This window comes from Leptinotarsa decemlineata, unplaced genomic scaffold, assembly GCF_025532065.1.
Source record: "Leptinotarsa decemlineata unplaced genomic scaffold, Ldec_3_MD MMD2_tig00026336_RagTag_RagTag, whole genome shotgun sequence".
NCBI lineage: Eukaryota > Metazoa > Arthropoda > Insecta > Coleoptera > Chrysomelidae > Leptinotarsa > Leptinotarsa decemlineata.
In genome coordinates, this window is record NW_027412692.1 from 11802341 (window position 1) to 11825282 (window position 22942).

Sequence of the window (22942 nt, forward strand, 5' to 3'; positions counted from 1 at the left end):
GGTAGCCTCTGGTTTTTCTTCCTCGCATCTTGCGTGTCTCAGCCTGGCTTCGCATTCACAGAGTACATGCAGTGCGGTTTCTTCCTCTTCTTGACAGAACCTACATTGGGTTTCTTCAATCAGGCCCATGTTTCTCATGTTTCCTGGGTCGGCTATGCCCCGTTAATAGACTCACCACTACCCTTAAAACCTTACGATTGTGGTTTAGCAGGTCTTCCATGAATCTGGGCGATGGTTTATTTATGAACTCTTTCGCCTGCCTCATTCTTGAGAGCCTATTCCACCACTCTGTCGATTCGGCTTGCATCCATGAGTTTATGGATGTATTTATACATGCTTTGGCGTACTCCGCAGAAGGGTTCTTAGCCGATCATAGCCTTGGATGCTAGAACATCGGCCTCCTCTTTGCCCTTGTGACTCTTATGTCCGGGTATCCAACTAGAGTGATCCTATTTTGGGTAAATGAGTGCGCTCAGACAGCTTCCCAGCAGTTTTGAGAAGAAAAAAAACTGCACCATATTGACACCTGAATTCTGTGCTTTGGCCAATGAATTATTGTTATTCAATGATTTATCTGATTCAATTGAATCTACTCCATCATTGAATATTTCTTTTTGTTCAGTTTAAATAATATATGTATGTATATATATAGTTGTATTATTTCTATAAATTTAGTTGATTATAGTATATTTTAAGTTAGTTAACTTGTATATTAGGAAATCCTGATTCAGTAAATTCTTCTTCTTCTTTAAGAGTAATAAAAACGATTATGAGTCGCTGGTCTATCATGTGGATTTTCACTGTTTTCAAAAAGTGTCGACTGTATAAATGAAATGTAAAACTGGCGTAATAGGTGTGATTCTAGACTCCACACTTAGCTATGAATCACACATTTCCGCTGTAATTCAGAAATCCATGAAGATGCAGGGCTTTAAAAAGAGAACCACCTACGATTTTACTAACACCACTGCTATTGAATCTCTTTATTTTTCCCTGGTTAGATCCCATCTCGATTATTGTTCCACAGTTTGGTCCTTCCATTACGTTACACATAAGAAACTCGAGGATGTTCAGTACAATTTACTGAGATATATTGCCTTCAAGATGCGTGTCTACTATGACTATGTTGCATTAGAACGCATATTTAACTCACCGTCCCTGCAGGCACGCACAAAACATAGAGACTTAATACTTCTATCAACGGACTGAGTACCAGACCTGAGCTTCTCTCCAAATTATCTCTACTTGTCCCCAGTCGTTCAACTAAGCAGGTGCAAACCTTTCATGTTTCTTTCCACAGATTCAATTACTCATACAACAGCTTTATGCCCAGAACTTTTTGATTAGCTAACTCTTTGATCCCGTTTTAAAAACCATATTCTTGACCTAGCTATTTAATATTTTCAGCTTGGACTGTTGTATTGTCTGTCTGTCTGTTTTTCCGTTAATCAGCTGTCGTCCCATACGAACGACAACTCTCAGAAGTTGAGAAACTTGGACTAACGAAGTCTTACCTTTCAACGTGTGATTCTCAACTTGCCTACAAGATATGATTAGTTCATATTGTTATACCTTGTAAATTTTTCTTAATTGATCTTATTATATTTACTTTAAATTCCACTACATTGCATCAACTACTATACAACACTATAATACTTGAATTAGGCCTGCTAGTGTATATATTAATAAATAACCAAATTGACGTCATCAGGAAATAAACTAGGCTTATCTCAGAGACTGGACTTCCGTTGACACCAACTGAGTTGGTAAAGCCGGTGTCGAGAATAGTGTTGCCGTTCTGATTTATTGGAGCAAAGCTTGTTTTGAATCCTGGTTGATATTTCAAAAAAAATATTGTTTCAGTAAGTTGTCTGAGAGTAGTTTCAGTGCTGAATATAACCTCTAGAAAATGTAATGTATTTTATTGATCAAGTGATTTCTTAGTTATATTATCATGGTTTTCAATAGAAATGATGGCAGATTTTCAAATACTGTTCTGTAATGTTGGGAAATTAATTATAATTACATCGTATAAATACACTTCAATTCGGTTGTGACGTCACGTTCGGGTAGTCTACATGTAAACACTACAAGCTCTTTCACAAATTTAGTGATAACTATCATTGAATTTTAATTCGAAAGTGTATTTGTGGTTTGCAGTCATTCAGTGTACTGATACATCAATAAAAACTCTGAGCTAGTTATTTGTGCTCATCCGATACAAAAAACAACACGAAACAAGTGGCTTAAACTTGCAAGACGAGATTCAACGGAAATGTTGCCCAGTACTCAGCTTTATTTTTTGTGAGAATCACTTTGACTAAGTATTTACCTAAATTTGTAGATTATAAACCAGTATTATTTTTTTCGAGGATTGAGTTCAATAATTTTTGAACTTTTTTGAGGTTAGGTTTCACCTCTTATATCTTTCACCCTTGTTATGTTACCTTTTAGTGTGCACGTTTTAATTGTACGAGTTTTAATTGTTCGTAACTCATTTCATCATCGCCATAAGATGATCTGAAGGACCTAAAATAAATAAATAAGTGTAGGTGTTCGGTAAGTATATAGTTTTAGGAATGTCATTTCAATTGTATATCCTCTCATATTGAACTACAAGTGTCTTTCAAAGGCTTTGGGTTAATCTTGATTATTTGTTTTCGAAAGATCAGTATTGTACTCGCATGGAAGTTTTAACATTTCCGAATTCTGCCGAACAAAAGTCTATGACTGATGCCAGAAACTCTCCCAGCATCAACAAGTCGATTGTAGACACATTATCCTGGTTCCATGGCTCCGTTATTTCACCTTTGAATTAGCAACTCAACAAAAGAAAAGAATATTAGGTCGTAAGGAAAATCAGAAAAAACTAACGTCGAGTATTACTGTTGTGTTAGAGGTGTCATATTCATTTGTTTACTCTAACGTGACGTATTTCGCTCTGATTAGCGGTCAAGATATCATGGCGGAAAGCCGTATTTTGTAGTTTCATTTTATCAAAATATCAAGAATCTCGCTCAAAATAATGCAATAGATTCGTATTTTATAATCCATTAATAGGGTTTCATTTTAGTGATTTCACTTACTGTCATCATGTCTATTATATCATCCTTATTTAGAACGCCGATGGACTATTTGTTCAATTTGTAATTAGGAATTGAAAATTCAACTCTACCTTGTTTGAATGTGGATTTATCAATAACCATGAAAATTTTTGTACTTCACTGTAGTATTGGAGACTTATACATGCAAGAAATATTCATAAGAAGCATGAAACAAAACAATTTGGTTATACTCGAGCTGGTTGAGCTAAAGATTCTCATAAAAAAATTGAGAAATTCGTAACTCAAAAACTACAATGATTCATATAATACATAGGGGGTGATTCTGACAGTTTGTGAGGTGAGTTTCAGAAATATGGGCAGTTTTGGCCACCCTGTATATTTTCGTAGCCTGGTCACTGGCTACTGTCATATCACACCGAAATTGCTTTCAATATTCATAATATACTTATTATCAGCCATGTTCATTGGCAGCTGATGATTGAAAATCTAAATGGAAAGGAGATACAACTACTGTTGATTGTCGTTTTCAGTATCTAGAAATGAATGTATGAATTCTCAATTGATCGACTATATGCGCATATGCATCACACCTCTTTTCACTATCATTGGCGAATGTGGTCGTCATGGGTTGTGGTTTAGAACGGATGGGAATGCTGGGTAAGCGGAAAAATGTAGTTGCGCAATTGATTCCGTAGTCTTTTTGTTTTAATTATCTAGAAATTGTCGCTCCATACGATATGAATATTTGGTTGCCTGAAAATCACTACTTTTTATAGCCTACTTTTTATAACAAACCTATCTGCTTTTTTTTTCATATTCGTCCTTCTATAGGGTCTTCCGACAGGCACCTCCGAACTTTGACAATTAATAAGTACCAGCTTGAAGCTACATCTGTCAAATTAGTCATTTAATCAGTCTGCCAGTCGTCCAATAAATAAATATATAAATTTACGATGACTTGGAGATATTCAACTCAGAGTTTTCAATAAAAGTAGATTAAATTATGCTTTAGGTCAAGTTTAGGAAGTCATCTGAAATTTTACTTGATTCTGAAAGAATTTGACTTGAAATTAATTTTTGAAGTTACAACGAAGATCAATAGTATATAAGCATAAGAAAAATAGTGTCAGTCATTCGTTTCGAATACAGACAAAAACAGAAATTGAGTTATTACAGTAACAAAATTGATCCCTTCATTTTTCTACGGTGCAAAAAGTTAATATTTTTGCACGATCCAAGATGCAGTAGTGCAAAAAGTAAATTGACCTACAATATGCCATTGTCCGCTTGTACATATGTAGTGGAATTTATTTAACTAGAAAGTCCACTAGGAAGTCTACAACGAATTGTCATTCTTAGACGTATTGGTGAAGAGGACCGACACTAAATGGGAAACATCTGTATATCGAAAACCCACTCAAACGGGACAGTATCTGAACCAGGAACCCAACCACATCAATCGACTGAGAGAGGAATCATCAAGACTCTACAAGACCGTGCTTTCGGGCTCTGTAATAGAAAGGAAGGTTTCGAAAAGGAACTAGGAAGACCTTCAACGGAATGGTTACTCCAAAGTGATCGTGGAACAGGTTTTAGCTAGAAGACAGCAAGAGCTCCACAAGACAGAGAAGCCGCCACTTGTACTTGTACTTCCCTACATCAAACGATTGTCGGAAAGGATAAGAAGAATTGGGTCCAGGTATAATATCAGAACCTGCTTCGGATCTGAAAACACTATCCGTAGCAGCCTGACGAAAACCAGGAAACCAAACGAGGACTCCGATTCCAAGAATTGCATTTACCCTGCGGAGAATCATACATCGGTGAAACTAAGACGCCATTGAAAGTTCGCATTGCTGAGAACAAGAAACACACACAGCGAGGAGAAACCAGTAAATCCAGAATAGCAGAGCATGTTTGGACTCATCAACATAACATCAATTGGGCTCAAGCTGAAATCATCCTCACGCAGGAACACTGGTTCAGGAAGCCGCATATATGTTGTCCAACAACACGTTTAGCCAAGCCAGCGTAGAGATACGTAACATATAGAAACTTCTAATCAAGCGGAACACGACCAACTCCCGCCACACGGTCAGCTCCCGCTAAAACCAATGAAGCGGAGAGAGGGAAGGGGGGATAGGTGAAAGCACTCGAATGACCTATTAATAGTCAGATATCGGAGGAAAAAGTCCAGTTATCACCCGATGACGATTGTGGATACTAACAATCGAAACGTCGTGAAGTAACTTGGTTTGGAATCTTTTAATTTTTAATTTTCATTTCTTGTTATTACTTCTTTTTTCAATTTTCAGCTCATGTTAATAGTTCTTTTTTTTGGTTGTATGTATATTATTTCATTGTAACTTCAGTTTTTTCCTCAAAAAAATTGTTATTTTTCAGCTAATCTTTTCAATTTCTTACAGATTCTGTCACGGATTTCTAATCGATTTATATCATAGTAGACAATGGAAGTCCGAACTAATGAAATGTATAAATAATTAATGCACTGCTTTGTCTATAAATCGAATGTAAACAGTCCTGAAACAAAGTGCATCTTTGTTGCACGTGTAAAAAAGATGCACTTTTCAACTGTAACTAATGTGATCTTCTTCATAGTTACACGTGAACATTTTTGATGTGAAACATCTATAGCCACCCGTAAAACCGATTGCTGCCGTGGCGACGGGTCGTCATGCGTAAGCGACTGTGCGATTCTCTTCCCACTTTTTCGGCATTACGCTATCTCTCTCGCCACACTGAGCTCGGATAACTATAGTGTATATAGTTGTGTCTACTACAGTATACATAACCTGTGTTTTACCAAATAAACTTGATTTCGAAACTTTTCAATTATATAAACTAGTATTTCTAATATCACATGAACTGAACATTGATTTTGATACTTCGTTACCTCATTTGTGTTCTTCCGAAGAATTGGCAGCCTTTATAGCGAGACATTATTTTTTTGATAAATCAACCAGTGTCTTTCAATCGTTATGAGGTTCATATCAACCATCGGATATATGGAAGATTCGTCTAGTTACTTGTATATCTGCGTGTCGTCAACATAACTATGTATATTGGTGTGGTGAAGGCATTTTGGAAATTGAAACGTATAAATCACGGATGAGAGAAGTCCCAGAATAGATCCTTGGGAGACACCAATGCTTGTAACAACGAAATCTGATTTCGCATTATTGATTATCACACACTGTGAACGACTCAAGTTTACCACTAGTTCCAGAACCTTTTTCATTATTTAAATTGTCTAGTATGCTTTTTGAAATTTTACCAACAAACTGAACTTATAAACTTCATAATTTCTCAAAAATTCCTTGCAACTTTTCCCGAATTAATAAAGAATTTTCTCTAAATCTTTCCGTGAATTTATGTTTTTTATTCGATTTGAAATTTAGTTGTAAACAACAATCGTGAGAGTATATGTATGTACGAATAAGTCACTCTCTAATGAATTGTAGGAAACTCTGACCTTTTAAGACACATATACGATATATTTTGCTACTTTACCATTGTATGGAAATATTTACACATCGTTTCACTAGAATTTCAGTAGCACCCGGTCTTTTATTTGCATTTAAATATCTACATAAATGAAGTGCATTGTTTTGAAAATAATTACTAAAAGATTTCTTAACAACGAAAGAGTTTAAGGCCATAATTTTTTTTGGTGCTTGTACCGGGAACCCATCAATTTCAATTTTTTTTTTAATTCACCCAATGCTACAAGCTATAAACAGACAATGTCACGTATATCTAGAGACAATATCCTCACATTAGGCCAACTACAAGATACAAATTCTCGACAAACTAATACATATTTAATTCCATATTTTGTGCAACTTTGATCGTGGTACCAGATAAAAATAAAAAGCCGGATGCACCGCGTATACAATAACATTATTTTTGCTGTAACTGTACTGCCGCACACGCATAGCAGAAGAACGCATATAAAACCAATTAGACCACCAAAAGTTGTCCTAGTCAAGTCTAGGATAGACAAATAGAGAGAGACGAGGCGAACAGTCTAGATAAAGAGAGAAATTGGCCCTTCTGCTTCGTTGGCTATCAAATGAACAGCGTTGTCAAGCTTTGACTTTGCGTTTTCCATCGAGGAATTCGTATTTGATTATACAGGATGGTATGGAAGATTCTGTGGGTAACTTGATATATCGGCTTGGTTCTTGTCGAAGGTCGAATTTTTAAAATAACTATATAACATGATACTCTTGAAGTCGAATTCCTATCGTCTTTCTGTACCAAATAATATTAATAATGATACTTTTTGAACTCTTCAGGCTCTACTCAGACCACTCTGGTAAAATTGTTATTCAGATTATAGTCGGATAGGGGTAAGGTAGGTCTAAAGTCGAACTTTAACTGCAACCCGAGATAAATTAATTAAAAACGGTCATTATAATGAATTATTAAGGAAACCACTGCTTCAGATGAGTTCAGAGGTGAAAAACATACTCAAAAAGTGTCATAATTCAATCTCATCGACTTTGAACAGAAGCCTACAGGTTTCTATACCAACAATTACTAAAATATGCGGTCTACCAAATATTCACAAGCCAAATATTCAAAACCCAAATGATTTCCTACTTATAAAATTGCTGAATGTCTAACCAAACAGTTTGAGCATATAAAGTTGCGACATGGAGAGGCTTCAGTATCATTTGCTTTGTTTTCAAGTGTTGTTATACCGAAGACGAAACACAAGCACTACAGGAGAATCCTCAGAGTGCTCTAAGAGCGGTGCCTGTGCGAAAGTAGCGTTCCCAGGAAGTTTATTCCACATAAACACAGTTCTTCAAATGAGAGAGTTCTTAAACAGTGTACTGTGTACAGTGTACTGAGTTGAACCTCAAATCTATGAGCAGCCACAGGCCGTCGCGTATTTCTGATATGTACTGTTGTCCAGTCATTTTGGTCATTTTGACATCATAAAAGTATTCTCAAAATTCACATATGATTCTACGACCGCAACTTCAAAAATTGGGTTCAACAGTAAAAAAAACGACTTTTTGTACGTTTTTATGCTAATTGCTAATTGCTTATGCTAATATGCGCAAGCGCAGATTGAATATTATTTGAAATCAACTGGTTGCCCAGATCGAAATCAGCTCATTTAAGGTTTATAAATTATTACTTAATATAAATAATTATAAATAATTTTCATTTTTTATTAACAAATAAATTATATTTAAATATTTTTTTTCGTTAATGAACCGATCTATGAATTCAATAATGCAATTTATTCCTGTAGTTCATAAAATTATTAAGTGATATATATACTTTAATTACATTTTAACTGTATTCTCTTTTACGATAATTCTATCAAATAGCAAAAATAAAGAAAAACTGATTACTATGCTTATTGAAGAATTAGAAGCTATTGACATCAACACTAAACAGGCCAGAGATGATGCGGATGTTCTCATTATTGAGACAGCTATTGAAGAATCTAAACGTCAAAGAACAGCAATTATAGTCTATTTACTTGTGATTTTAATTGGGCGTACACTATCTCTTGAACAAGAAATTTTTTTTAAAAAAGTTGGCAAAGCAAATGTCAAAATGGAAAAATACTCCTCTAAGAGTTTCGGCAAATATGCAAGTTCTAAAAAACACATTTTGTTCTTTCACGTTGTAAGCGGCTGTGATACGACTTCTCCGCTCTTAAAGAATAGTGGATAGTGGATGCAAACTTTATTAGCTGTTTATAATGCTCCAAAGTCTGTAGATATACTATCGATCATCTTCGTTATGCACAATATGTCAAGCTAACAAAGCTCAATAAACTTGTGCAGTTTACCAGACAAGAACTAAAAATATCAGAACACAAGTTCCTAAGTGCAATAAAACTATCGGACAACATACTTTCTATTATTTGGGTCCTAAATTATATAATATGATACCAGAAGAATTACAGAATATGGTAAAATCGTATTTAAAGAAAAAAACTGTTAAACTAAAAATAAAAACATGGATTCTTGAAACAGGAAGAGGTATATTTAGTAAACTGATAAAAAACCATATAAAAAAAACAAAAGAGAACCTCCCAATTTGTCAAAAAAATGTTTAAGATACTAACCAGAATACACGTTCAATGTGGAAATATGGGATTACCTGATTATAAAAATAAAATAAACCAGATATACCAAATAATTATGTTATATGTATGTAGGTGTGTATATGAATGTGTATATATGTATATATTTTTTGTTTTTTTTATGTAGAGTTATAGTATATTTAGCACGGTAAGTAAACTCACGTACAAGAGGTGAATAATGTAAGTTATTCACCACTTCAGTGAGATCCATCATATTTATTTGTATCATGTTTATTTGTATTTTGTGAATTTGATTCATTTCTAAAACTTGTCAAAATAAACATTATTATTATTATTATCAAATATCCCACCAACAAGTGGAGCAGCTCACCAACATTTTAATCGTGTTTATTTCCAAGTTCAAACTTGGTTAGGACATGATTTGGAACCCCAGGAATGGGGTTGGACAATGCGTAACGGATGCTCCAGATGAGTTACTCAATACGATATTCTGTAACTGCAAAAGTGGTTGTGGTTCAAGATGTGGATACAGAAAAGCGGGGTTGCAATGGAAGAATTGGAAACGAATCTGGGTGAAGATGACAATGAAGATGATAAGGCCGTTGAATTTTTACAGCTGAGAGAAGACGACGACGATGAAGAAGACGAAAATTGAAATTAAAACTCGTTATTCTTTTAATTATCTTTTTTGTTTAATTTTGGTCTGATCTGAGCTTTATAAAGCATCTAGAGCTGCTGGTGTTTCTACAGTTTTCTGGTTCGGAACAGTGTTCCAAGTCTTTGGGAAACAGCCATTGCAATTCCAGCGACATAATTGTGCCAATACAAATTGGTGTCTATTTTAACCCCCAACAAACTTGCCAAAGCAGTAAGCGAAATTGTCTGCCCCGACATTATTATATCCGGTTCGTAGACATCTATCTTCTTGGAGAAAACAGATGCCTGAGTTTTTATGGCATTGAATTGAACTTGGTCACTTTCACCCCAATTTGAGCTTACCTGTAGATGGAAAACCCACTATTCTTGAATTTCTCAGTGATTAGAAGTACTCAGGGTCCAGAATTTGATGCCTATACCATTCCTGATAGCTCACACCATTTATTTATTTATCTATCAATAAACTCCATCAAGATTAGTGAATTCTAATTCTACGTTGACGAGTTTAAAATCTGTTTTTCCGTTAATCAGCTGTCACCCCCACACTAACGACAACTCTCAGAAGTTGAGAAACTTGTGCGAGCTAAGGATTAACGAGGTCTTACCTTTTAACGTGTGATTCCTAACACGGTTGCAGAATAATTCCAGCTTCAACCAGATAAATTCTCTAGAGAAAAATATCTGGTCAAGGCGGAAATCGAACCCACGGTTTTCCGATCGTGAGTCGGGCGCACTACCACCGCGGCCAATTCCACTTGGTTGCTTCATTTGTATTGGTGGACTTTTGCGACACCAGTGAACATAAAGCAGCTAAGGTCGACAAATTTAGTAGATGGTTTATGTGAAACTAAAATAGGGTTGCTGCCATAATTACACTCTGGAAAATCCCAGTATTGATTGAAAATGCATCATTTGATACTCCGTAGGCCGTAGGCACGCGAAGAAAGCAGGACAATGAGGGTATGTAGAAATGTTCTTGGGGCCACATGAGGTCCCATAATTTAGATATATCCAAAGCTACTGATAGGAACTCTCTTCATTTCTTGATAAGCGGAATTACACATGTGTGACATAAGGAAGATCCACATATTGCTATCCAACGATTTAGTTGTTGGAGGGCTTCAATACTGATAGACTTTTGAGATCACAGATAGCAGCACAATTGATATATAATTTTTTGGGATATTGCTTTTTCTTTTTTCTCTAAATTTCGGGAATACAATTGCTTTAATGCCGCCAGGTTCTGTCAATTATTGTTACCAGGTAGGTTCAACTGATTGGTTTTGGGAGAAACACAATCTCTGGCATTATGTTATCTATTGACGTTATGTATGGAGGTTCATTTATGATAGTTCAGAATTGAATTGGCTACAGAGGTAGTAACTAGGGTTGTATCGTTTTTGGTAAGGAATGGAAAAGAGCGGGGTCAATTGTTTCTCACAAAAATTAACCAGATTCAATGATCTTAGATCGTATTTTGACTTTCTGTTCTTTGATCTGGGCAGATGTTGGTTACACTTGTTATGAGCTTCTATGAATTCCTTATTATTTTCCAAGAAAGTTAAATATTGTCAAACCAGGGTTTCTCGCTCTATTTTACATATATATATAAGGTGTCAGTTTGAAAACATTCATACTAATTGGTTATATTTTTCTCATATTTCTGTTACTACCATCAGAATATTCTAGAACCAATATTTTTAATATTCCATTCGATCATCTTCTCTCAAATTTCGAATTTGTTAACACTCTTTCAAACAATGAAAATGGGATAAGTTGGTAGATAAATCAGGTAATATTGAAAAGAAGTTTGATGAATTTTAATAATTGAAAAAACTTTCAATCAATATCTTTTTCACCTTCCTACCAGCTGATTCGAAAATTACGACGTATATTTCTTCGGTCTTTCAGTTAATATAATCTTTTTTCCACCAATAACTTTTAAATTTTTGCATCCTTCAGATAATGTGAAGAGGAACCGTTACCACAGAAATGGCCAACAGGATATATCGCAAACCACATGTCAAAACAACTTTGACCTATTTTGACGACTTCTCTAGAATACTGTGATAGTATCAAAAAATTAATGAATATTCTTTTTAGAATTAGGCTTGTGACGGATATATTTTTCTATTCTTCATTTTGTTCATGGTAGTGATACAAATGAATGCAAGACAAAATAACTATACCAACATGTAAAGAATTATACGGATAAAAGTTAATTTACAATTTATGCCAAAGTGCGCAAAAAAATAATTAGAAAGTCATCAACAATTCCTTCAAACAAAAGAGAGGGTTTTGGTTTTGTATCAATATCTTAAAAACTATTTCACATATGCAAAACTGAAAAAAATTCAAAAACAGAAAATGTACTGAAGTATTTTGAGATTTGTTGTATCAAAACGTACAACACTAATTGTTGAGAATAAATATTATTTTTCACGTTGTAATCGACTCAATTATGTACGCCTATGGAACAGGTACTTGCAAATGACTTTTTCACTCCGCTGCTTGAGAAAATAAACTATAACACAAAGAATCATGAAGTTCCATTAAACTGATATTTTAAACAAAAAGATTTGTTTGTTTAGTTGTTGAAATGGATAAACTCAAAAAGAACCCAAAAAGTATTGCATCTATAGAAATCTACACTATTAGCGAGTAACATGGGCTGTATTTCATTTTCAAAAAATAGAGTTTCTCAAAATTTTCTCAGAGTGCTAAGAAAAGTCAATTATTTGACATGAGTATCAGAAATGTTGCTATTAAATATCAGGCTTGTTAAAATATCCCGAAGTGAAATTACAATAAAATAAAATACAAGCAAAAAACTGAAAATTAAACAATTAAACAAAAAAAGAAATAAAAATTAAAAAATTTCAAGCCAAGTTACTCAACAACACTGTTACTTGGATTACAATCTTTTAATTATCATTTCCTTTTTTTGTTTGATTGTTCAGTTTTCAGTTTAAAGATATTCAAGATAGTAGTATTATGTCAAAGATGAGCGTTCTTATCGAACAATTATTTTTGAAACTGTAACCAAAGCAAAGGGTGCATGATATAAATTCTCAATTTATAGAACACCCTTAGGTGTTGATCTCAGGTGTTACTGTGCTACTCACCCCGAGGGTTAAAAATCATGCAGAAGATATTGAGAATAGAGGTGGCCACTCCGGAAGGCACTTGTAGATTTGACTGAATAATTCAGATTCCACAATGTGGCGGAAGATGACTTCGTTAATGATGCACGACATATAAAAGGATTACAGTCAATATTTTCATTTCAATAGTTAGTCCCCTCCACGAGTACGATTATACGAGTACTCAATTTATAATCTAAAACTATTAAGAAGGTTTGCCACCAGATGGACTTGTCGAGTCTGTGTTTTGTTGGAGGATTTGAAAACATCACCAAAAAAACAGTGACAAACAGGAACAATTAAAAAATATAGTTCATTTTTTGAAGTGGTGCTATACATGAGTGGACTGTAACTGAAACAACTCCTCATTACATGTCAATGAAGCTGTATAATAAATTACCTAATCGAATCAAGGACTTGGGGAGCATTAATGAATCTAAAAAAAAAATTAAATAAATTTTAATAAATTTAGAACCATATAGTGTCAGTAAATATATGAAACAAACTAAATCAAAGAAATGTATATAGTTATGAGCATATGTGATGACTATATGACAGTAGATTCACATAATTTTTTTTTGGAATCATTTCTTTCTATGTTGCCTGGGTACAAGCTGTAATAGGCGGCATATTTTTGAAATGAATATTATTATTGATGATTATACTTTATTGTCCAAAGACAAAATCTTGTTTACAAAGCTAGTAAATAAATATAAAAAATATATAAATATCCCATGAATTTCAAAATATAGATGAAATATAATGTAAACCGAAGTATAAAAAACATTAAATTAAAAACCAAAAACAATGGTTGAAACATACATGCACATAAAACATGCTAGGTTGAAAATGATCGGTATAGAACTCAGTCAAAATGTAATAGGGTCTACTACTCAAAATTTCTTTTAACAATTTTTCTGTATTGATTGGTATCACACCATTGTAAAATAGGGAGTTCTTGACCAGAAAGTTGCAAGGGATAGGATAGCTCTCTTCTGTAATACAAATACAGACTCCAGCAAATTAAAGCAAAACACACCCCAAAAAGGTATACCGTACCTTAAGTGAGACTCTACCAAAGCGTGATATGCTGTTTTCGCAATATAAACCCCCAGTTCTCTAGCAATAACTCTCACTGCATAACAGTCGGTGGAAATTTTGCTTTTCATCTTTCTGATGTGTCAAATTTCAGTCCACCGTCTATATACAGTCACAAAAATTTAGAACACTCCCTACTCTCAATGATACCGCTCGCTACAGGTATTTGTTTTAGAAATATTAAGGAAGGGTAAATTGGAATCTCACCAAAACTTGATTCTTTGTATATCATGAGCTATTGTCTCATTGAGTACATCTATACCTTTACTATGCCACAATATAGTGGTGTCGTCAGCGACACATATTTTTGAAGGAAGGTTGAAACATACCTTTCAAAAATAGTTTTTGTTCAATGTTCCTACATGGATTGATTTTTTTTTCCAAGCTTATGTTGTTAGTTTTTCATAGAGGTACGCAAGTATTGTGAGATTTTCATAAAACATTTTACAAAATCGCAACACGTATTCATACAATAGGAACACGCCATAATATTCTCCTTCAGTGATTACAGATATATTTTCATTCGAATTATTCTCAATGAAAAACAGGTAAACTATTATTTAACAAATAATTTCCATCGGAACATTTACATTAATAACATGGTATCATGTATATTCCACATTCGAAGTAATTAGTGAATAATACATTTTTTCTGTCAAATAACTGTATCATTAGTGATTTCACTCTCGGTATAAGCTAAATAAAAAACTTTGTAATTATTTATTTCATGAAAAATATTGAAATGATGATGATAAATCAATAACATGTAGAAAATAGAATATGTAAAATATAACCTGGTGATTTATAGTATTATAATCACACGTTAAAAGGTAAGACCTCGTAATCCTTAGCTCGCACAAGTTTCGACTTCTGAGGGTTGTCGTTCGTAGGGGTGCGACAGCTGGTTAACGGAAAAACAGATTTTAAACAGACAGATTAAAATGATTACCTCAGCTGACTCATCCTTAACATCTACGATTCTGGGATATAAAATTACAAATTCGTTCGTTTTTGATAACTCAGAATATTCCATCGGCACTCATAATGACAATTCGTGAATATCTGCTGAGGAGTTGAAAGCAAGTATTTGCGTACGAAACCTTTGGTTCAGTTTAAGAGTAATTCTTGTCCCCATAGAGTAGAGTAGAGAGTTCAGGTAGAATTTTCCAATAAATATCAATCAAAATATGAACCAATTTTTTTCTTAACACCACCCATGTATCTGGTTTAATCGTAAAAGGTTTACAATAATTTATTGAAAAAAATAGATATTCAAAAATATAAATTAAATCCTTCACTTTCTAGCAATTTTAACGATCATGAAATAATATTTTTCAATCTAGCAACAAGTTGAATATATCATATTGAAAGTTAACTCATAAGTTCAAAATAGAACTCAGTCTAATTGCTACAAATATAAACCTAATTTTTTTCTTAACGCTACGCATATATCTGATTCAACTGTACGAGGCTTACGATAATCAATTGAAAAATATAGCTCTTTGAAACCGGAGAAAAATAGTAAGGAAACCAAACTATTCTTCACTACCTTGCAATTTTAACAGTTATGAAAGATTATTTTTCAATCTAGCAACAAGAACCCAGCCTGAATGCTATATTCAATTTCCCCTCTATTGAATTTCCCCACATCCTAGGAAGTTCTAGCGACTTGGCAACGTAGCAGCCGAGACACCTTACCCCGCGACATTATTTTCCCCCACCCCGAATCGCGAGCACCCCCGCACACTCCACCTTTGCGTGCCTATCATCCCCTCTAAGAACCTGGTGTCCCGAATAATATTTTTCAGAAATCGCCTGCACGTTTTGACGCAAACTGTTCGGTGCGTGAAAAAAGTGCGCGTCTATGCGTGTGCAATCGCATTTGGGCTATCATTTCATTAGAGTTTGGCCCGCTGCAACGTCATCGAGGCTTCCTATGCAACAGTTAGTTTTACGGCAAATGCTCTCAGAGAGTTCAAATGACAGTTGAAAATTTTTAGTGATTGCTTTTGTGAGTTTTTCAATTTTAGGTGAGTTGGTTTATTTTTTTTTTTGCAAAATCAACCAGTCAAACAAATAGGTCACCAAAAATTTTTCATTATTTTAATCAATGCAGTTATTTACTATTATTTTTGAGTTTTTGGTAAAAGTTTTTTTGAACGTATCCATTAAAAAAAAGTACCTTTTTGCAATTTCAATTAATTGGGTTAATTTAGCCTCATATTGTTAGCAATCAGGATAAAATTTAACAATTTTTGATCTAAGTCATCGACATTGTGTCAATTATTATTATTTTAATCAATACAATTTTTATTATTTTTGACTTTTTGGTAAAAAAAAACTAAAAATTCCTTTGAAAGTATTCATTAAAAAAAATACAATTTTTGGTTAATTTATCCTCATATATCCTTATATAACAATAAGATACAATAATCCAAAATGTTATCAATTATTATTATTTCAATGAATACATTTTTTAATATTTTTGAATTTCTGTTCAAAAAAACTAAAACTTTCTCTGAACGCATCCATTTTTAAAAATACAATTTTAGTAGCCTTTTTGGTGAAAAGAATAAAATTTGATAAAGGTGATTATTATTAAAGGTGATTATTATGTAAATTATTATTATCTCAATGAATAGTTTTTTTAATTTTTGAATTTTTGGTAAGAAAAATCTAAACATTTCTTTGAACGTGTTCATTTAAAAATATTAGTTACCTTTTTGCAATATCAATTATTTGATTGATTCAGTCTCATTATGTTAGTAATCAGAATAAAAATTAATAATTTTTTATCTAGATTATAGAACATCAATTATTATTATTTTTTTTAAATCTAAACATTTTTTTAAACCTCTTTATCATACATTTAAAAAAATACAGTTTTGGTTGCCTTTTTGCAATATCAATCAATTAGTTAATTCAGCCTCATTTTATTGCTAATGCTAGAATAAAATTTAATAATTTTTAATCATATGAAAGAGTTACTATCATTATTATTGAGTTTCCAAACAGTTCGTTCTCTTCTTCTTAATAGTTCTGGTTTTTTATTATTTCTAACTCATTTCCTAAAAACATTTCATTTTAATTCTATTTATTTACTAATGATTTTTCAAGCATACAGATTTCAAAAATAAGCAATTCTTGAACATTAATTTCACGTAACGCGTACATTAAAAAATATATAAATGATATAAACGATAATTGAAGAATAATAAGCAAAAAATAACATTATTTGCTGCTACTCATTTCTTCAAAAGAATTCGAATTCGATGTTAACGTGTAAATTATATAAGTGTGTTTTATACATTGTAATTTTAGTTTATTTTATTTATATTCATTTTGACTTGTGTAAAACTTTATGTTAAACAGCACCAATAAACTATTCTATTCTATTCTATTCTATTCTATTCTGTTCTATTCTATTCTATTCTATTCTATTCTATTCTATTCTATTCTATTCTATTCTATTCTATTCTATTCTATTCTATTCTATTCTATTCTATTCTATTCTATTCTATTCTATTCTATTCTATTCTATTCTATTCTATTCTATTCTATTCTATTCTATTCTATTCTATTCTATTCTATTCTATTCTATTCTATTCTATTCTATTCTATTCTATCAAAGGCCGAATTCAAATATGGAAGATGTAGGCATTTTTCCAAACTCAGCAAAATGACGTATGTTTGTTTCGACTTTTTAATTTTTGAACAGACGAAAAAGACATAAGATAGCAAATATAAGTAGGAAGAACCTAATAATAAACAGGTCTTCCCAGGTTCAGCTTTAACGCTCTTTTTTTTCGGTATAAACACCTGTCCAACACCTGACTATGTGAACTGAAAACCCATTGTATCTGTTGTTTTTTAAATTCCCTGATGATTGTATACAAGCAGGAAGTGGAAAACCAAAACAGTGACTTTACTAAAATGAATCTTTTAAAAAAAACCTATATTCATAAATTTCTACGACATAAAAATTCGTAAAATATTTATCCTCTGATTCCTTGTAGTTTTTTCAGCAGATTTTCATCAATTTCTACCAGATTATTTGAGATTATAATTAAAATCATTAGTAATGGTATTTATTGAGATTGTTCACATTCATGGTTTTGGTGAATGTTTCAAAAAACGAACAATTTTTTGTTCATTTTTGACTCTACTGCCTCCATTTTGAATGATATAAAAATGGGCAGAGGTTTTCAATATTGTTTCATATTTGTTATAATCTAATTTGCAATACGTAGCTGAATTTGTTAATTTAGTAGCTACGACTTCTATGAAATAAACTAGAGGTCCGTATTTAAGAAAATAAAGTTGATGATGAAATGTAATAAACGAAATGTCGCATTGCAAATTGTTTCATATATCAGATTTAACAAATATGAAACAATATTACTGGAGTTTTTTCCCAACACCAAATCGTTATTTTCAATACCTCGACACGTGTTTTGATCACCAAGTGATCATCTTCAAAGAGGAAGATTAAAACTGGATTGAATTTTAATCTTCTTGGGAAAAAACTCCAGTAATATTCATTACTATACCAAAGGTTCCAAACAGTGCATCATAAGTAAATATGAAACAGTATTGAAAGTTCCTCCACTTTCTTTTATATCATTCGAAATTGTGGCGGTAGAGCCAAAACACGAAATTCGAAAATTCTAGTTTTTGGCGAATATTTCAAAAACAACCATTTCAAAATAATAAACTTTTGTCCAATTTAAGTAGGTCTTACCATTTCCGAGATAGCAATATTGGGATCTGCTAAAATCGGCCAGAAAAACGGCCTGTATATGAATCTAGAAAAAAAATTATCAATAAATAATAAAACAGAAACTATTCTAAAATTTCAAAGCTATTCAATGACAAAAACTGATATTTGGAAAATTTCAGAAGAGGATGTGTTTGTGGGAAAATTTGTAAAACTCACTATCTTCTTAGGCTCAATAATGATAATAATTCAATAATATTGGCAGCCTAAAACTACTGAAAGTGGTATAGACCGAAACTTTTTTTAAAATTTCTTACAACCTGCGTATGTTTTTCCTCTCATTAGCAAATTTGTAACAAATGATCTTGATAAAATCATTAATTTTCGAACTAGCTTTGCCTAACTAATTCAAATAAAGATTATCTTACTCCAAAATAGTTGAATGATACCACTTTTCCTGCAGAATTACCACCCTTATTGGTAATCTGTTGGACTGATACGATTTTTTCTATTCCGCTGTATCTGGATGATTTTTTAGTGATCAGTCAGGTATGACAACTCATTTTAATGCATTTCTTATCCCATTCTTCTACCTTCTGAATGAGAATTTGTTGGTTTAAACAATCTTAAGCCTTTCATAAATTCATAAAGTCAGTTATTTTCTTTACAATCATTCATTAAATTATAACCCAATCGTTCTATTCGTAAGCTGCCGGAATAAATGAGATATTTCAGATTCCAAGATATTTAAAAATAGAGTGGAAACTTTCCTACGTAGAAAATGTTATCACCCTTTGCAGGAGAATTCAAGTGACAAACAGTATTAAGCATATATGTATCAAGTTGTTGCATCTCAGATTGAATATTCAATGTTTTCTTCGACCTTATTCTGTTTAAAGTTTAATCTCCAGTAATGTTCATTACTTCACCAAAGGTTGTAAACATCACAAAAAATCATTTTGGGAGTCTTAAATAACTTATTTTTTAATTCTTGGTATATTTACACGTGAGAAATTGCACAATAACCATATTTTTTTGTTTTTGTTTAAAAAATGGCGCTATGGGTTGACTTTTCTCATCAATTTGCATGCAGTCGACTTGGATTTTTTTACTGCCATGAAGCTTTCACCAATATTTAAATTTATTATGCCTATCAGAATAGATTTTATTTCAATACCAGATCTAGAATAAAATATTTCAATGAACAAATAATGTTCAACAAATACATGGTCGATCTTCCTGTAAAAAAACCTATACGATAAGATATCTGTTTAGTTTCTGATAATATATCTTAACATATTATATATGTTAAGTCACTTTAATATTGAATTCAAAGAAACTGAACCTTGTACTGGAGAAAACAAACTTGATGACAGCGGGTTTTGATGCCTTTATTAATGATTTTCTGTGTCCAGCAATTCGTTACTTTACTTTATTATCATTCAAATTGAAAGGGATATATTTTTAGAGGAGATAAACTTTTGAGAAACTAATACTTTGACTTTATACTTCTCATGCAAAAATGTGGATATTTTCCAAAGAAAGAAAGGAGGCAATTAATTCCTAAATAAACTCTTCACAAACTGGAAAAAACCTGTCTTAGTTATTTCGAGAGGGATTTTTCTTCCAGTTTGTGTCTGAAAGTTACTTCTTTGCATGATCTACATAATAATAACAATATTTATTCGCAAAATACGCATATTTCAATGTCACAAGTTGTACGAAGCAATTTCAGAATATCAAAAACTACACTTGACGATTTGATCTCCACAAACTTGATGTTTCGCTAGCATAGTAGCTTTTGAAATTACTATGGATCTGCATCAAGTAACGGCCGAATCAACCAGAAAATTTCAGAATAAATATAGAAATCCCACAGAAGGATATACCTGTGCATCTTTGCAGAGAGGTGATTTTGAAATTCATTGCTTTCTCCCTTTTTTTGAAAGATTCCCTCACTTTTTGCATAAAGATGATGAAGTACAAAGTCTCTTTCTTAACAATTATTATTCAATTAGTTACTTTTCTATTCATACCCATTTATAAATCAATATTGATAGAAAACAATTTTCATATCTATTTACCACAAATTAGTCGATATATGTATGAAATAATTGATGAAGACAGGAATCTTGGAGATTTCCAAGGAAAACGAGGACGACTTGAATTTATTTGAAATAACTTGAGGTATGTATATCATATATTTTTTGCTCATTGTTAATATATACACTCTGGAAAATTACCTTGGAGAAACAACAAAAAAAAAACTGAAATAATATAAAGAGATTTGCAAGAAAATAGGTTAATTTTTCAGTGCTAAAAACGTATGGAAATACAAATTTAATCGTTCCGATTTATTAAATGAAAAAGGCATATGTGGTTGAACCGGTGAAAAAAAACCCTTGAAAATTTGATGTGGTAAATATTTTTCGCTCTCTGATAGTTGTTTTGCCTTAAATTATTCAGTATTTGATTATAAGATTAAAAATCCAGAGAGCAAGGGCAGTTCTTTCTGTCGAATTGAAAAGTATAAATATTGACACTCGGTTGTTGCATCCCCGCCACAAACACCTTGTATGTCAAAATCAAACTTCAATTTGGCATTATACCCCCAAATGAGGGATACAATAGCCACTAATAGCAGGCGGGGTGAGCGGAAACCACCCGGCCAATCGGATAGTCGTCCCTAAACGGGACAGGGTGAATTCGTGTTGCTAAAGCTATTCATAGCAAACTTGATCGTCTGTGCGTGTGGTAGTCAGGGGGTTGTGCGTATTTTCAGATGTGTTTTCTGCGTTTTTATGGATATTAGTAACTTGTGTTTTTACTGACGAGTTTTCCTCATCGATGCGCTGTTAATGAACTGTGTTTTGAAATTTTAATGGTTTGGAAACGTTTTTGTTGACGGTACGTATATTAAGTGAGTTTTAAAAAGTGTTACAAAAAATTAAACAACTGTGAAACTCGACAAGGAAGTCCCTGATAAGTCATTTCGGTTCCACCAAAACTTTTCTTCGCCTAAGAACATAATGAACATCTTTATTCAACGAAAATAAGGAAAAGGAAGTGTTTTTCAACTTGACCTATCAAACAAAACACTCTTTGAACTGAAGCAGAAAAAAAAAATCGCTTGTCTTTGCTACCTTCTTATATAATTGTTATCCTGTAAATTTAATGAATATACATATCACAAATTCTCACAAAATATTTTATATTTCAATGAAAAAGCAGTTTCGTTTCTGAATGTATCCTTTTGGAGCACTTCAATTACTCAGATGGCATACAAAATATTCTATTTTTTCTCAACTTGTCAAGTCATTAGAAGTCAACAAAGTGATTGTAATATTATTAATTCAATAAATTTCTTTTACGGTTTAAATGAAAGTGCAACTTGAATTCGCATCACAGCCTTCATCTAAGAAGCAAGCCGCATAGTGTTTTGGGTATTTCTGAAATTCTAAGTTGATTTTTTAATTGATATTTACCTAGTTAACTGGCGACTCAGTTTTTGTTTTCCCAGATTTTCAACAGCACTAAATTCGCATGTATTTACCTAAAAAAAATCGTTTTTCAAACTACAAATACTGCTAGCCAAAGTTTCAGCCAAATCAACAGTATTTTGCTAGTATTTTTTCCAATAAAAGTTTGATGTCATTTTTCAATTGACAAGTTTTGTTATTCATGAACTGATTCAAATACCTCAATACATTCTCGATAACAGCACCAAAATCGATTTTTGAAATTTGCGCACACAAACGCACAAACAGACAAACCAAAACAAAGTTTTAAATTCATAGTTTTTCTCAAATATCTTTTATGTACAGCGATCAGTTACACTTTTATCATACGTAGTATAGAGTACATTTTGTTTTGGCGGAGGAGCTGGTTCTCTTAATATTTGGTGTAACAATTTGCACTCTAAATGCTGCACTGTTGTACGAGTTTTCATACAATTCACCCTATTAACCTTTATGTTTTGTTGTTTTTATAAAAAAATATAATAAAATATAATAAAAAATATTTTATAACGTGATCTTATAAAGTACATTGATAAAAAGAGCTCGGCGAAGGAAAATTTTCTTCGGAAAATTATCTAAACATTTTTTGTGGTCTTCAATCGAGGCGCAAGTCAAGTAAAATATTGTTAATTAATAATTACCTAGCT

General features: G+C 32.5%; 1 protein-coding gene and 1 long non-coding RNA gene across 3 annotated transcripts in view; one reads left to right on the plus strand and one right to left on the minus strand.

The window, feature by feature from the left end:
- LOC141485795 (uncharacterized) overlaps positions 1-22942 on the minus strand; it is a 224889-nt gene that overhangs the window by 193957 nt on the left and 7990 nt on the right. The window contains exon 2 of the long non-coding RNA XR_012467462.1: positions 18802-18865. This is a non-coding gene — a long non-coding RNA (uncharacterized lncRNA). The remainder of the gene's footprint in view (positions 1-18801; positions 18866-22942) is intronic.
- The window catches only part of rib (BTB/POZ domain-containing protein ribbon), a 69768-nt gene that overhangs the window by 34826 nt on the left and 12000 nt on the right, over positions 1-22942 (plus strand). The window contains exon 1 of one of the 2 annotated variants that reach the window (XM_023169321.2): positions 15932-16090. The exons of the other annotated variant lie outside the window; for it this stretch is intronic. The gene's annotated coding sequence lies outside the window, so the exon portion shown is untranslated. Of the gene's footprint in view, positions 1-15931; positions 16091-22942 lie in introns of those variants that run through there. 2 annotated transcript variants of the gene reach the window in all.